Source organism: Erythrolamprus reginae, chromosome 8, assembly GCF_031021105.1.
Source record: "Erythrolamprus reginae isolate rEryReg1 chromosome 8, rEryReg1.hap1, whole genome shotgun sequence".
NCBI classification, from domain to species: Eukaryota; Metazoa; Chordata; class Lepidosauria; order Squamata; family Dipsadidae; genus Erythrolamprus; species Erythrolamprus reginae.
The window spans coordinates 4,084,621-4,098,845 of NC_091957.1; the positions used below are offsets into that span (position 1 = coordinate 4,084,621).

At 42.5% G+C, this 14,225-nt stretch overlaps 1 long non-coding RNA gene across 1 annotated transcript; it reads right to left on the reverse strand.

Moving 5' to 3' along the window:
- Positions 1 to 8,351: 8,351 nt before the first annotated feature.
- On the reverse strand, positions 8,352 to 12,237 carry LOC139170700 (uncharacterized). The gene is made up of 2 exons (XR_011559655.1): positions 12,060 to 12,237; positions 8,352 to 9,269 (listed from the first exon to the last, which is right to left on the reverse strand). It is a non-coding gene; the product is annotated as an uncharacterized lncRNA (long non-coding RNA).
- Between the last annotated feature and the right edge of the window lie 1,988 nt (positions 12,238 to 14,225).

Here is a 14,225-nt window from a genome sequence, read left to right on the forward strand (position 1 = left end):
TGTGTTGGTGCGTTGTGTTGGGGTGTGTGTGTGTGTTGGTGTGCAAAGCCAGAGAGGCTGCCTCTGGCCCGCTCTCCCCTCCTCCTTCCTCTCTCATCCCCTCCTACTCCAAGCTGCTGTTGCTCAGCCCACGGCTGGACGCTGTCCAAACTTTGCATGCAAAGAAATGAGGAAGCCACAAAACAAGGGGGGGGGCTAAGTGGGGCTGGCCGTGGGGCAGAGGGGGGGCTAGAGAGAGGCACTCTCCCACCCACCCTTCTCCCAGCCCGCTGACCCCTACAGAAATGGGGAACTGCACCACAGGCGCCAACGCGAGTTTGCAGCTCGCGACAGGAGAGGGAATTGAACTTTTGGCCTCCTGCTCGAAGGCAAAGCAGTTCCTAGAAGTGGGGGGCTCGGAGGTGTAGGGCGGCCGCCACTCTGGGGACGGGGAGGCGATCCATCAAAAAATGTCTCTCTTGCAAAGTCCTCCTCTGGGGAAGAGCCCTTGGCTTGGAAAGCCCTTCTCTTTGTTTGCTTTCGTTCTTGGTTTCCATCCCAATGAGGGTCAGGAACGGCTACGGTATCTTGAGAATACTCTGTGTGTGTGAGAGAGAGAGAGAGAGAGAGAGTGTGTGTGTGTACATAACAACAACAACAACAGAGTTGGAAGGGACCTTGGAGGTCTTCAAGTCCAGCCCCCTGCTTAGGCAGGAAACCCTACACCACCTCCACTTTCAACTGCTTTTGCAAAATGCAAGTTTTGCATCGCCGCTGGTTTGTTTCATTTAGAAGTACACAAGAACAAGGGGACACAATCTGAAGTTAGTTGGGGGAAGGATCAAAGGCAACATGAGAAAATATTATTTTACTGAAAGAGTAGTAGATCCTTGGAACAAACTTCCAGCAGACGTGGTTGGTAAATCCACAGGAACTGAATTTAAACATGCCTGGGATAAACATAGATCCATTGTAAGATAAAATACAGGAAATAGTATAAGGGCAGACTAGATGGACCATGAGGTCTTTTTCTGCCATCAGTCTTCTATGTTTCTATGTTTCTAGTTTAGTTTAAATAATAATAATAATAATAATAATAATAATAATAATAATAATAATCCTTCCCCTGACACACCCACCAAGCCACACCCAATAGTAACAACAACAACAACAACAACAACAGAGTTGGAAGGGACCTTGGAGATCTTCTAGTCCAACCCCCTGCTTAGGCAGGAAACCCTACACCATTTCAAACAAATGGTTATCCAACATCTGCTTAAAAACGTCCAGTGTTGGAGCATTCACAACTTCTGGAGGCAACTTCTGTTCCAGGGATTAACTGTTCTCACTGTCGGGAAATTTCTCCTTAGTTCTAAGTTGCTTCTCTCCTTGTTTAGTTTCCACCTGTTGCTTCTTGTTCTACCACCAGGTGCTTTGGAGAATAGTTTGGCTCCTTCTTCTTTGTGGCTACCCCTGAGATACTGGAAAACTGCTATCGTGTCTCCCCTGGTCCTTCTTTTCATTAAACTAGACATTTACCCAGTTCTTGCAACTGTTCTTCCTATGTTTTAGCCTCCAGTCCCTTCATCATCTTTGTGGCTCTTCTCTGCACTTTTTCTAGAGTCTCAGCATCCTTTTTGCATCGTGGTGACCAAACCCGAATAAAGCATTCCAAGTGTGACCTTACCAAGGCCTTATAAAGTGGTATTAACACTTCACATGATCCTGATTCCATTAATGCAGCCTAGAACTGTGTTGGCTTGTTTGGCAGCTGCTGCACACGGCTGGCTCCTATTTAAACGGTCGTCCACTAGGGCTCCAAGGTCCCTCTTACACGCCCACCATAATTGGTGCTTGGTGGGATAGAAACGGTCACCAGAGCAAAGTGACTTATGACCGTTTTTCACCCTTACCACTGTTGCGGCTTCCCCAGGGATCACCGTCAAAACAATCCCATCTAAGGTTATTTTTAACCCCGAAACGTTCAGCACGTGTGCTATTTAATTTCAAACGCGATTTTCCACACACCCCGAGGGCTGAAATAATGATACGAGTAAATATGTTGGCTGGCTCTATGAGTTGCCCACACATCAGTGAGAACTTGTGAATCTGAGTCTGTGAGTCATTTGCTCAGTGTATTCCTTCTGGGTTTCCCAGAGTATTTGACGGAGCGAAATTAGGAGAAGTTGCTAATGATCTCAAAAAATCAGAATAACAATCTTCTAGACCAATCCTGTTATGTTTGCAAGTTGTTAGAATAAATGTGATCACTTTAGATGTTCCTGATTATTAAATAAAGAGCTGTTATCCTCTTCATCGGCCTCCAGCCTCTGATTTAACAAATCCCTTGCTCAAACAGGTGACCGTACACTCGTATGCCAGTGATGGACTCCTATGGGTATGGTCAAGTACGCAGAACCGGTAGAAATTTTTTTTCTTTTTTTCCCTTCTGGGCTCTCGGTATGTTTTTCCTATCGCAGTAAATGAGGTTGAATGTGTATAATTTTAGAAGAGCTGTGCGTGCGTGTGTTTACATATACTTTATATAGGAGATAATGTCTATTTTTGTGTGCCTCTGTGTAATATGTATGTACACCTATGGCATATATATACATAGAATTAAATAGTATATTTTGGAGGTTCAGTAATAGTAAATAGAGAGGGAAATTGTATCTCTTTGAGGCCAGGAGAGGCCAGGTATCCTAACCTAACTTTTGATGTAAGTGACGTCAAGTTGGCCACCTTTAAGCCAGTCACATGACCTTTAAGCCACCCCTGGTCACATGGTCTGCAAGCCACACCCACTTGGTCACATGGTCAGCAAGCCATACCCACAAAATAATCCACGCCCACAGTGTGGTAGAAAAACATTTTGCAGACCTTCACTGGTCTGGGGTATGGAGGGATATCAAAACCGTGGATTTTTTATTATTATTATTATTATTATTATTATTATTATTATTATTATTATTTATTGGTACTCGCATTTTAATACTGGAAACAGCCCAGAGTCACCTTGAATGAGTTGGATGGCCATATAAATTTTCTAAATAGAATAGAATAGAATAGAATAGAATTCTTTACTGGCCAAGAGTGATTGGATACACAAGGAATTTGTCTTGGTGCAGATGCTCTCAGCATACATAAAAGAAAAAGGTACATTTGTCAAGAATCATGAGGTCCAGCACTTAATGATTGTCATAGGGGTCAAATAAGCAATGAAGAAACAATCAATATTAATATAAATCTTACGATACAAGCAACAGTTTACAGTCAGAAGTGGGAGGAAATGGGTGATAGGAATGATGAGAAAAAACTAGTAGAAATAGAAGTGCAGACTTAATAAAAAGTTTGACAGTATTGAGGGAATTATTTGTTTAGCAGAGTGATGGCGTTCAGGAAAAAAAACTGCTCTTGTGTCTAGTTGTCTTGGTGTGCAGTGCTCTGTAGCGACGTTTTGAGGGTAGGGGTTGAAACAGTTTGTGTCCAGGATGTGAGGGGTCAGTCAATATTTTCCCCACCCTCTTTTTGACTCGTGCAGTCTACAGGTCCTCAATGGAAGGCAGGTTGGCAGCCATTGTTTTTTCTGCAGTTCTGATTCTCCTCCGAAGTCTGTGTCGGTCTTGTTGGGTTGTAACAAACAGAAGTCCAGCACAGGCGATTGCGTTGGGACAAGACCTTACAAGCGTGTTCTATTTTCATCTGGGCCGTGCTAAAATGAGCACGAGCGTGCGCCCCATAACACCCTGGGCACATGGTCCGACTTCTCAACAAACTCGCAGCCCTGCCAGAGGAGAAATAAGAAGCGGCTTATTCGAGTAGGCGAGATCTTTGCACGCAACCCTGCTCTCTTCTCCTTCCCCTTCGTCCCCAGGTGCTTTCTCTAAATAGCTGGAGCTATTTCTGCCTCCCACTTCACCACTTAATAATCCTAATTGGAGGCCCGCGGATAAAAAGTCTCCCCCTTTAATTTCCCGCAGAACAAATACTACGAGTCCCGTAACTCCTAGACAGTCTGCCTCGTAAGCTCACAGAGATAAGAGAGTTTTGGATGGAAGAGAACCACAGGCTGTGGGTTTGGCCCGTTCAACATTTCTCCCTTTCTTTCTGTGGTTTCTAAGGTCACGGACTTGTTTGAGGAGCACCCCAAAAGCCAGAGTCAGCAAAGTCCTCACCTCCTGCTCCCCCTCCCAGAATGTTCTTTGTCAAGAGAGGAAGAGTTGGACCTTTAGCTAAAGAGCCCGTCTTTTGACCTTCTTGCCTTGTTTATAGAAGTTTATAGGAGAACTGGCATCTTCAGCCAGAATTAGAAAATAAAATTTTTAAAAAAGCAGAGGAGGAGTAAGAAAAGGTCAATGGATGAAATCTAATTATCATCTCCAAGGCTTTGGAGAGTGCGATACCTCCTGGGTGCAGAGGTTTTTTTTATTTTTCCTTGATCGAACCCCTACGACCCCGTCCAGCTTTGAAGAAATAAAAAAGAGTTTTGCTAAGGGGAAGCAAAATTTTATCCGCCTCTTTGTTCCCACTCAGGCTGTCCTTTCGTTGACCCTCCTCTCATTCCCTTCAAGATTTCATAGGGGAATTAATTCTTCTTGTAATTCTTCCATTCAGCGAACAATTCTTGGAGAGTAGATGAGTAGAGTTGGGGGTCCTCCAGGTGTGGAGCATGAGGTCAGCTCCTGCTGACCTGAATGTGGACGATAGGCATTGTAGTCCAAAAGAACCAAACCCCAGGAGTTTGCGACGGGATAATTCGGTAACGAAGGAGATGACGGGTAGCTTTTGATATGTGGGTAGGGCAAGAAGCAATGGATGGAAACTAGTCAAGGAGAAAAGGAACCTAGAACTAAGGAGAAATGTGCTGACAGTCAGAACGATCAACCAGTGGAAGGACTTGCCTTCAAAAGTTCTGAATCCTCCATCACTGGAGGCTTTTGAGAAGAGAGAAGCTTCCTGAAGCCTTCGAGGGTGAAAAACCACCCAACGGGCAAACCTTCAAAAGTTCTGAATCCTCCATCACTGGAGGCTTTCGAGAAGAGAGAAGCTTCCTGAACCTGAATTTTCAGTCTCTTTTAGGGAGGAAAGCGGTGCGTCTTATACTCCAAAAATACAGTAATCTATTGTTTCAGCAAGAATATCTGCCACCCTATTGCTTGGATCACAAATCGACCCCCAGCCCATGAACCAAAGTATTCCGATGTTACATGAATCGGAATAAACAATGAGTGACAAGTCCTGTCTAAAGCTTTATCCTTCAAATTCCCTCGCTACATTCTTCGGATTCTCTACAAATCTTCCACTGGTTTAATTAGCTCGGAGCGCTAAAAGACAGCCTCCGTTTTTTTCATGGGCTGCTAACATCTGTTAGCAGGCAAAAAAAACCCAACATGGAGGCAGATTCTTGCCATTTTCCAAGAGGGCTGGGAGAATGCCAGTCTGAAATCTTTCAAAAGCCACCCAGGGTCAATATTGACAAATACAGATCTGGAACAGAACTCGGCTGAACTCTGCCGACACTTCCCTTGCCCTGTTTTTTAAAGCCAAACATGTTTTTTTAAAAACAAAAGAAAACATGGGTTGCTAAAGCTATAGAGAAGAAAGTAAGTAAGGAGAGAGAGAGATTGATTCTGAGAGTGAATGGGAAAGAGGGAGAAGAAGAGGGAGGGAGGGAGGACCGAAGGAGGAAGGGAGGAAGGAAGGAAGGAAGGAAGGAAGGAAGGAAGGAAGGAAGGAAGGAAGGAAGGAGGAAGGACATTCTGAGAGTGAATGGAAAAGTGGGAGAGGGGAGAAGAGGGGGATGGAGGGAAGGATAGAAGGGAAGGGAAGAAGGAAGGAAGGAAGGAAAGGATGGAAGCAGGGAGAAGGACAAGAGTGGGGAACAGGGAGAGGGAGAAAGAAAGGAAAGAAAGAGAGAGAGAAAGAAAGAAAGAATGAATGAAAAAAAGATGGAAAGAAAGTGAGCTGATTTATAACAAAGTGCTTTTCATTCTTTAGCAGACACAGCTACATCCCGAGGAAGGAAAGGATGGAAGCAGGGAGAAGGAGAAGAGTGGGGAACAGGGAGAGGGAGAAAGAAAAAGAAAGAAAGGAAAGAAAGAGAGAGAGAGAAAGGAAGGAAGGAAGGAAGGAAGTGAGCTGATTTATAACGAAATGCTTTTCATTCTTTAGCAGACACAGCTACATCCCGAGGAAGGAAAGGATGGAAGCAGGGAGAAGGAGAAGAGTGGGGAACAGGGAGAGGGAGAAAGAAAAAGAAAGAAAGGAAAGAAAGAGAGAGAGAGAAAGGAAGGAAGGAAGGAAGGAAGTGAGCTGATTTATAACGAAATGCTTTTCATTCTTTAGCAGACACAGCTACATCCCGTGGATTTATGGATGCCCCCTGAAACCCAACCCAGCCCAGACCTTCAATTCCTCGAAATGGTGAGGATGGATCCGAAAATGGAGGATGAACTGCTTGCAAAATTCACAGTTAACACCTCGAACTGAGGCCGAAAAGAACATGAAAAACAGAAACAGAAATTCGGGTACCTGAAAAGAGAAGTCGTCGACAACTGGGATTACCACCGCATACAGTGTTCCCTCGATTTTTGCGGGGGATGCGTTCCGAGACCGCCCGCGAAAGTCGAATTTCCGCGAAGTAGAGATGCGGAAGTAAATGCACTATTTTTGGCTATGAACAGTACCACAAGCCTTCCCTTAACACTTTAAACCCCTAAAGTGCAATTTCCCATTCCCTTAGCAACCATTTAGATCATTACTCACTATGTTTATTTATTAAAGTTTATTTAAAAAAATATTTATTAAAGGCAGATGAAAGTTTGGCAATGACATATGACATCACTGGGCAGGAAAAACCGTGGTACAGGGAAAAAACCCGCAAAGTATTTTTTAATTAATATTTTTGAAAAACCGTGGTATGGACTTTCCGCGAAGTTCGAACCCGCGAAAATCGAGGGAACACTGTATAAACAAGTAAGTGGCACCAATCAGAACCATCAAGGTTTAGATCACTAAGCGGCAAGATAACACAGGACTACTCTGCGACTTAGTTTGGATTCTACAATGAGAAACGTAGCACAGGAATCATTTTTTTTGGTTCTTTTCAGGGCTAGGTGCTTTCCCAGTATCCCCCCTTAGAGCTTGAAGACCACCGTGTTTCAGTAAAAAAAATATAGATTCCTTTTGCTCTAGGAAACTTTGTCAAATATTTCTGCCACTTCTTCGAGCAGACGAAGTCTGCTTTTCTTGACCAGCCCCAAAAGCCTTTTATTATATTTATTTATTTAAGTTATCAGGAAAGACTACATGAACTCCATCTGTCTAGTCTGGAGGACAGAAGGGAAAAGGGGGACATGATCGAAACATTTCAATATGTTCAAGGGTTCAATAAGGTTCAGGAGGGAAGTGTTTTTAATAGGCAAATGAACACGAGAACAATCCGAGGTGAGTTGGGGGGAAGATCAGAAGCAACGTGAGAAAATATTATTTTAACAAAAGAGTAGTAGATGCTTGAAACAAACTTCCAGCAGACGTGGTTGGTAAATCCACAGTCACTGAATGTAAACATGCCTGGGATAAACATAGATCCATTCTAAGATGAAATACAGGAAATCCCAGCGACCGATTAGGTCCCACAGAGTGGGCCTTCTCCGGGTCCCGTCAACTAAACAATGCCGGTTGGCGGGCCCCAGGGGAAGAGCCTTCTCTGTGGCGGCCCCGGCCCTCTGGAACCAACTCCCCCCGGAGATTAGAACTGCCCCTACTCTTCCTGCCTTCCGTAAACTCCTTAAAACCCACCTTTGCCACCAGGCATGGGGGAACTGAAACATCTCCCCCGGGCACGTTTAATTTATGCATGGTATGTCTGTGTGTGTGACTGTTAGCATATGGGGTTTTTTAAATATTTAAATATTTTAAATCTGTCTGATTGCTTATGATTTGTTTTTTACATGTTGTGAGCCGCCCCGAGTCTTCGGAGAGGGGCGGCATACAAATCTAAGTAATAAATAAATAAATAAATAAATAGTATAAGGGCAGACTAGATGGACCAAGAGGTCTTTTTCTGGAAAATGGTTCTTGAGAAGAGGCAAAAAAATCTTGAACACCCGGTTCTTACCTAGAAAAGTTCGTAAGTAGAGGCATTTGTAGGTAGAGGTACCACTGTATCAATGTCTCTTTTGTAGTGTGGTGACCAAAACTGAATGCCGTACTTTAGGTGTGGTCCAGGTAGGGCATTATAGAGTGGTATTAGCACCTCCCTTGTCTTTTGATGGGTGATGGGTTTATTTATTTATTTATTTATTAGATTTGTATGCCGCCCCTCTCCGGAGACTCGGAGCAGCTTACAACCCCAAAACAATACAAATTCAATAGTTTAAAAAGACAATTTAAAAACCCTTAATATAAAAAACAATCATACATCTCATACAAACCATACATAAAGCAGAAAGGACCCAGGGGAATTAATTCCCCCATGCCTGATGACAGAGGTGGGTTTTAAGAAGTTTGCGAAAGGCAAGGAGGGTGGGGGCAGTCCTAATCTTCAGGGGGAGTTAGTTCCAGTGGGTCGGGGCCGCCACAGAGAAGGCTCTTCCCCTGGGTCCCGCCAAACGACATTGTTTCGTCGATGGGACCCAGAGAAGGCCAACTCTGTGGGACCTAACTGGTCGCTGGGATTCGTGCAGCAGAAGGTGGTCTCGGAGATATTCTGGTCCGATGCCATGAAGGGCTTTATAGGTCATAACCAACACTTTGAATTGTGACCGGAAACTGATCAGCAACCAATGCAGACTGTGGAGTGTTGGTATGACATGGGCATACTTGGGGAAGAGTTATTTCGGACCCTTTTATCATGGTTGGAGAAATTCCGTCGGTGGCATCTTGCATAAACAAGTCTCCTCCAAAGCCCATCCTGGAGTAGTTTCTTCAAGCGGCGCTTCTTCGTCCCTTGAGGAATTGTCTGGAGGCCCGAAGGTCTGGAAACAGGTTGGTCCAGCCAGCCAACGGTCCTCGCCAAAACCTTCTTCAGGTCCCTCCATCAAGATCTGCAGAAGAACCACTCCCGTCAAGAAGAAAAGCCATTTTTTGGTGGCATCCGTTTCCTTCCGCTGTGGACGTTTCTTCACCAGTGGGGGGTACAATATCCGGCTTGGCTTCCTGCCTTTCCGTTTTACGTATGCCGAATACTTTTCAGATGGGGATGAGAAAGTGTTTCCCAAGGGAAAGTTTGCTTTCGAATCTCCAAATACAGGCGTGGTTTCTACCAAGCTGGGCATCTTCTTCTTCTTCTTTTTTTACACAAAACAGAGAGAAATAAAAATTTATTTAAAGTACATTTTATTTCTTTATTAATCAGATTTATATGCTGTCCCTCTCTGAAGACTCACTTACAACATATAGAAAAACAATGTACGATGAAATCCAATTAATTAAAGTTAAAATCTGAAAACCTAAAAACCAATTAAAATACACTCCTACCCATTCAACCAGAGACAAGAACACCAAGACAACTAGACACAAGAACAGGTTTTTTCCCCCGAACGCCATCACTCTGCTAAACAAATAATTCCCTCCACACTGTCAAACTTTTTACTAAGTCTGCACTTCTATTTCTACTAGTTTTTTTTCTCATCATTTCTATCACCCATCTCCTCCCACTTATGACTGTATGACTGTAACTTGTCGCTTGCATACTTAAGATTTTTATCAATATTGATTGTTTCTTCATTGCTTATTTGACCCCTATGTCAATCATTAAGTGTTGTTCCACATGATTCTTGACAAATCCATATTTTCTTTTATGTACACTGAGAGCATCTGCACCAAGGCTAATTCCTTGTGTGTCCAATCACACTTGGCCAATAAACTATTCTATTCTATTCTATTCTTCTTATCTCCTCTCCTGTCCTCTCCTCCTCTACTCTATTTTTATTCAATTTTCTATTTTCTATTCTATTCTATTCTACATTCTACTCTCTACTCTACTCTACTTTACCCTACCCTACTCTAATTCTATTCTATTCTATTCTGTACACTGAGAGCATATGCACCAAGACTAATTCCTTGTGTGTCCAATCACACATGGCCAATAAAGAATTCTATTCCATTCCATTCCATTCCATTCCATTCTATTCTATTCTATTCTACTCTATCACAAACTCACCATACATTCACCGGCCAGGGGGCAGAGTCTAATGACCCCAAGCCTGGTGGCATAGATGAGTCTTCAGACTCTTACGAATGGTGAGGAAGATGGGGGCAGTACGAATCTCCAGGGGGAGCTGATTCCAGAGGGCCGGGGGCCCCACAGAGAAGGCTCTTCCCCTAGGTCCCGCCAAGCGACATTGTCTAGTTGACAGAACTTGGAGAAGGACAACTCTGTGGGACCTGACCAGTCGCCGGGATTCGTACGGCAGGAGGCGGTCCCGTAAGTAATCTTGCCCGAAGCCATGTAGGGCTTTATAGGTCATAACCAGCACTTTGAATTGAGTCCGGAAACCAATTGGCAGCCAATGCAAACCACGGAGTGTTGGAGAGATATGGACATGCCTAGGCAAGCCCATGAATACTCACATGGCTGCATTCTGCACAATTTGTAGTTTCCGAACGCTCTTCAAAGGTAGCCCCATGTAGGGAGCATTGCAGTAGTCTAATTTTCATTATGAAAACAGCTTTTTAGAAGAGCAGAGATATTATTAGCCTTAAATACTATGGTTTTTAATTGTTTCAGCTGAAGACAGCTAAATCTAAAGAAGAAACCATTCCCATATATTGTGGAAATCAAATTAGTAAAGGGGCATATTATTATTATTATTATTATTATTATTATTATTATTATTATTATTATTATTTGTCTAACACAGAAGAAAAGATGCCATTCGATTATATAATTAGCAAAAATGCATCTTCGCACACAGTACGCTTAAAATATACCTTTGACAAACTATAATTAGAATTGCTACACAGCTTTAGGTTTTTCTTGGAGGATCTATATTAATTTAACTAAACATAAAACAAAATTCTGAAATTTCATTTAACTAGCTGCTGAACACCCCTTGCAGGACTGTCCAAATATGCTAAACCAACTTTGACATATAATGTTTAAATTATCAAGAGCTATTGCTTATGAACACCCTTCGAAATTATTAAGCACTTGGCAACCCTCAAACTAACCCAAGACAAAATAATGTCAGAGAAGCAATACATGATTAATCTTAAGCAAGCATTTTAAATAACTTAACATAGTTGCCTAGGATTGAGGATGGTACGATAATCACAAAATATTTTGAAGTGATTTTGAGGTAAAAACCGAAATAGAAACATAGAAAATTGACGGCAGAAAAAGACTTCATGGTCCATCTAGTCTGCCCTTATACTATTTCCTGTATTTTATCTTAGGATGGATCTATGTTTATCCCAGGCATGTTTAAATTCAGTTACTGTGCATTTACCAACCATGTCTGCTGCACGTTTGTTCCAAGCATCTACTACTCTTTCAGTCAAATAATATTTTCTCACGTTGCTTCTGATCTTTCCCCCAACTAACCTCAGATTGTGTCCCCTTGTTCTTGCGTTCACTTTCCTATTAAAAACACTTCCCTCCTGAACCTTATTTAAACCTTGAACATATTTAAATGTTTCAATCCTGTCCCCCCTTTCCCTTCTGTCCTCCAGACTCTACAGATGGAGTTCATGAAGTCTTTCCTGATAAGTTTTATGCTTAAGAACTTCCAATATTTTTTTAGTCGGTCTTTGGACCCGTTCAATTTTATCAATATCTCTTTGTGGTGAGGTCTCCAGAAATGGACACAGTATTATTCCCTTCTGTCCTCCAGACTAGACAGATGGAGTTCATGAAGTCTTTCCTGATACGTTTTATGCTTAAGACCTTCCACCATTCTTGTAGCCCGTCTTTGGACCCGTTCAATTTTATCAATATCTCTTTGTGGGTGAGGTCTCCAGAACTGGACACAGCATTATTCAAAATGGGGTCTCCCCAGCGCTCTATGCAGCGGGATCACCATCTCCCTCTTCTTGCTTGTTATACCTCTAGCTATGCAGCCAAGCATTCTACTTACTTGAAAGTGAAATTACTGAAAAACACTGGGCATCTTCAATAGGATGAGCTGTTTCTCCCAGGAACTGATCTTGAAAGCAGCAAATTTTTAGTTCACCCCTCTCTCTTTCCCTCTCTCTCTCTTTGCAACGGGAAAGGCAGAATTATGAAGACGGAGTTGCTAGCCATAATTTCACTCTGCCAGCTATAAATACTGTTCGTGCCCACTGCTGTTGGTTCAGGAGGGAGGTGTTCTGACTCACAGGTGACTGTTTGCATCGCTCCACCTGTCTACACCCATCACATCAACAAGACCTTTGTACTCTGAAGCTATAAGGTCCTCATTACACTCAGGAGAAGCAAGGTAGCAAATTGAAGGACCTACTAGTAAAGGGCAATAAGGTCCCGCAGAGTTGGCCTTCTCCAGGTCCCATCGTCTGGCGGGCCCCAGGGGGAAGAGCCTTCTCTGTGGTGGCCCCGGCCCTCTGGAATCAGCTCCCCCTGGAGATTAGAACAGCCACCACCCTCCTTGCCTTTTGCAAGTTACTTAAGACCTACCTTTATTGCCAGGCATGGGGTAACTGAGATACCCTGAGCATAGATAGTTTTATGAATGGTATGATTGTATTGAATGTTTCTTAATGATGGGCTTTTTAAATGTTTTGTTTCTTTTTGAATATTGGATTTGTATATTGTTGTGATTGTTGTGAGCCGCTCCGAGTCTCTGGAGAGGGGTGGCATACAAATCTAATAAATAATAATAATAATAATAATAATAATAATAATAATTATTATTATTATTATTATTATTATTATTATTATTATTATTATTATTATTATTAATTAGATTTGTATGCCACCCTTCTCGGAGACTCGGAGCATAATTGGAGACAAATCCAACTATTATTATTGTTGTTGTTGTTGTTGTTGTTGTTGTTATTATTATTATTTTGTCAATACAACACAGCAAACGAGATCACTATGCTGGATTTCGTATTTCATCACCAGTCGGGCACTTCCCAAGCATCTAAGACTGTGTGATGTAGCAGCGAATTATGTGTGCCGATCCCAGTAAAGTGGCCTTTTGCAATTGACCGATGGAGATTTTGTCAATTCCGATGGTTTTCAAATGTCCGCTGAGATCCTTTGGCACTGCGCCCAGCATGCCAAGTACCACTGGGACCACTTTCACGGGCTTATGCCAGAGTCGTTGCAGCTCGATTTTTAGATCTTCGTATTTCACTAATTTCTCTAGCTGCTTCTCCTCCATTCTGTTGTCCCCTGGGATTGCGATGTCGATGATCCATACTTTCTTTTTCTCCACAATCAGGATGTCAGGTGTGTTATGCTTCAGAATTCGGTCAGTCTGAAGTCGGAAGTCCCACAGTAGTTTTGCTTGCTCATTTTCGACCACTTTTTCAGGCTTATGATCCCACCAGTTCTTTGCCACTGGTAAATGGTAGTTCCGGCACAAGTTCCAGTGGATCATCTGTGCCACAGCATCATATCTATGCTTGTAGTCAGTCTGTGCGATCTTTTTGCAGCAGCTGAGTATGTGATCGATTGTTTCATTTGTTTCTTTACAGAGTCTGCACTTTGGATCGTCTGTTGATTTTTCAATTCTGGCTTTGACAGCATTTGTTCTAATATTATTATTAATAATAATAATAATAATAATAATTATTATTATTATTATTATTATTATTATTATGTTATCGGATGCTATCATGATATCACTACAGGTGTTTTTTCCAGAGCTAAGAGGTCCTCAAGCAATGGAGAAGAAGAAAGAAGATGATGAAAGTTCCTTCTTTCAGGTGATGGTGTGGAGGAAAGGCTAAAGTCTTAGAATCATAGGGTTGGAAGCAGTGAAGGGCTGTATATTTTTTTACTACCACACCAATGATGGGCCCCTACGGGTATGGTCAGGTATGCAGAACCGCTGGAAAAATATTTTTTTCTTGTTTTCCCTTCTAGGCTCTGGGTATGTTTTTCCTATTGCAGTAAATGAGGTTGAATGTATATAATTTTAGAAGAGTTGTGCTGGTGCATGCAGTTTATATAATAGATAATGTATATCTTTGTGTATCCTCTATAACATTGTATCTTTTCTATATCTTGTATTTCTTCTCTACTGTTGTGATTCCGTCTGAGGCCCCTCAGGGAACGGCTGATCCTCTGCCGGCTT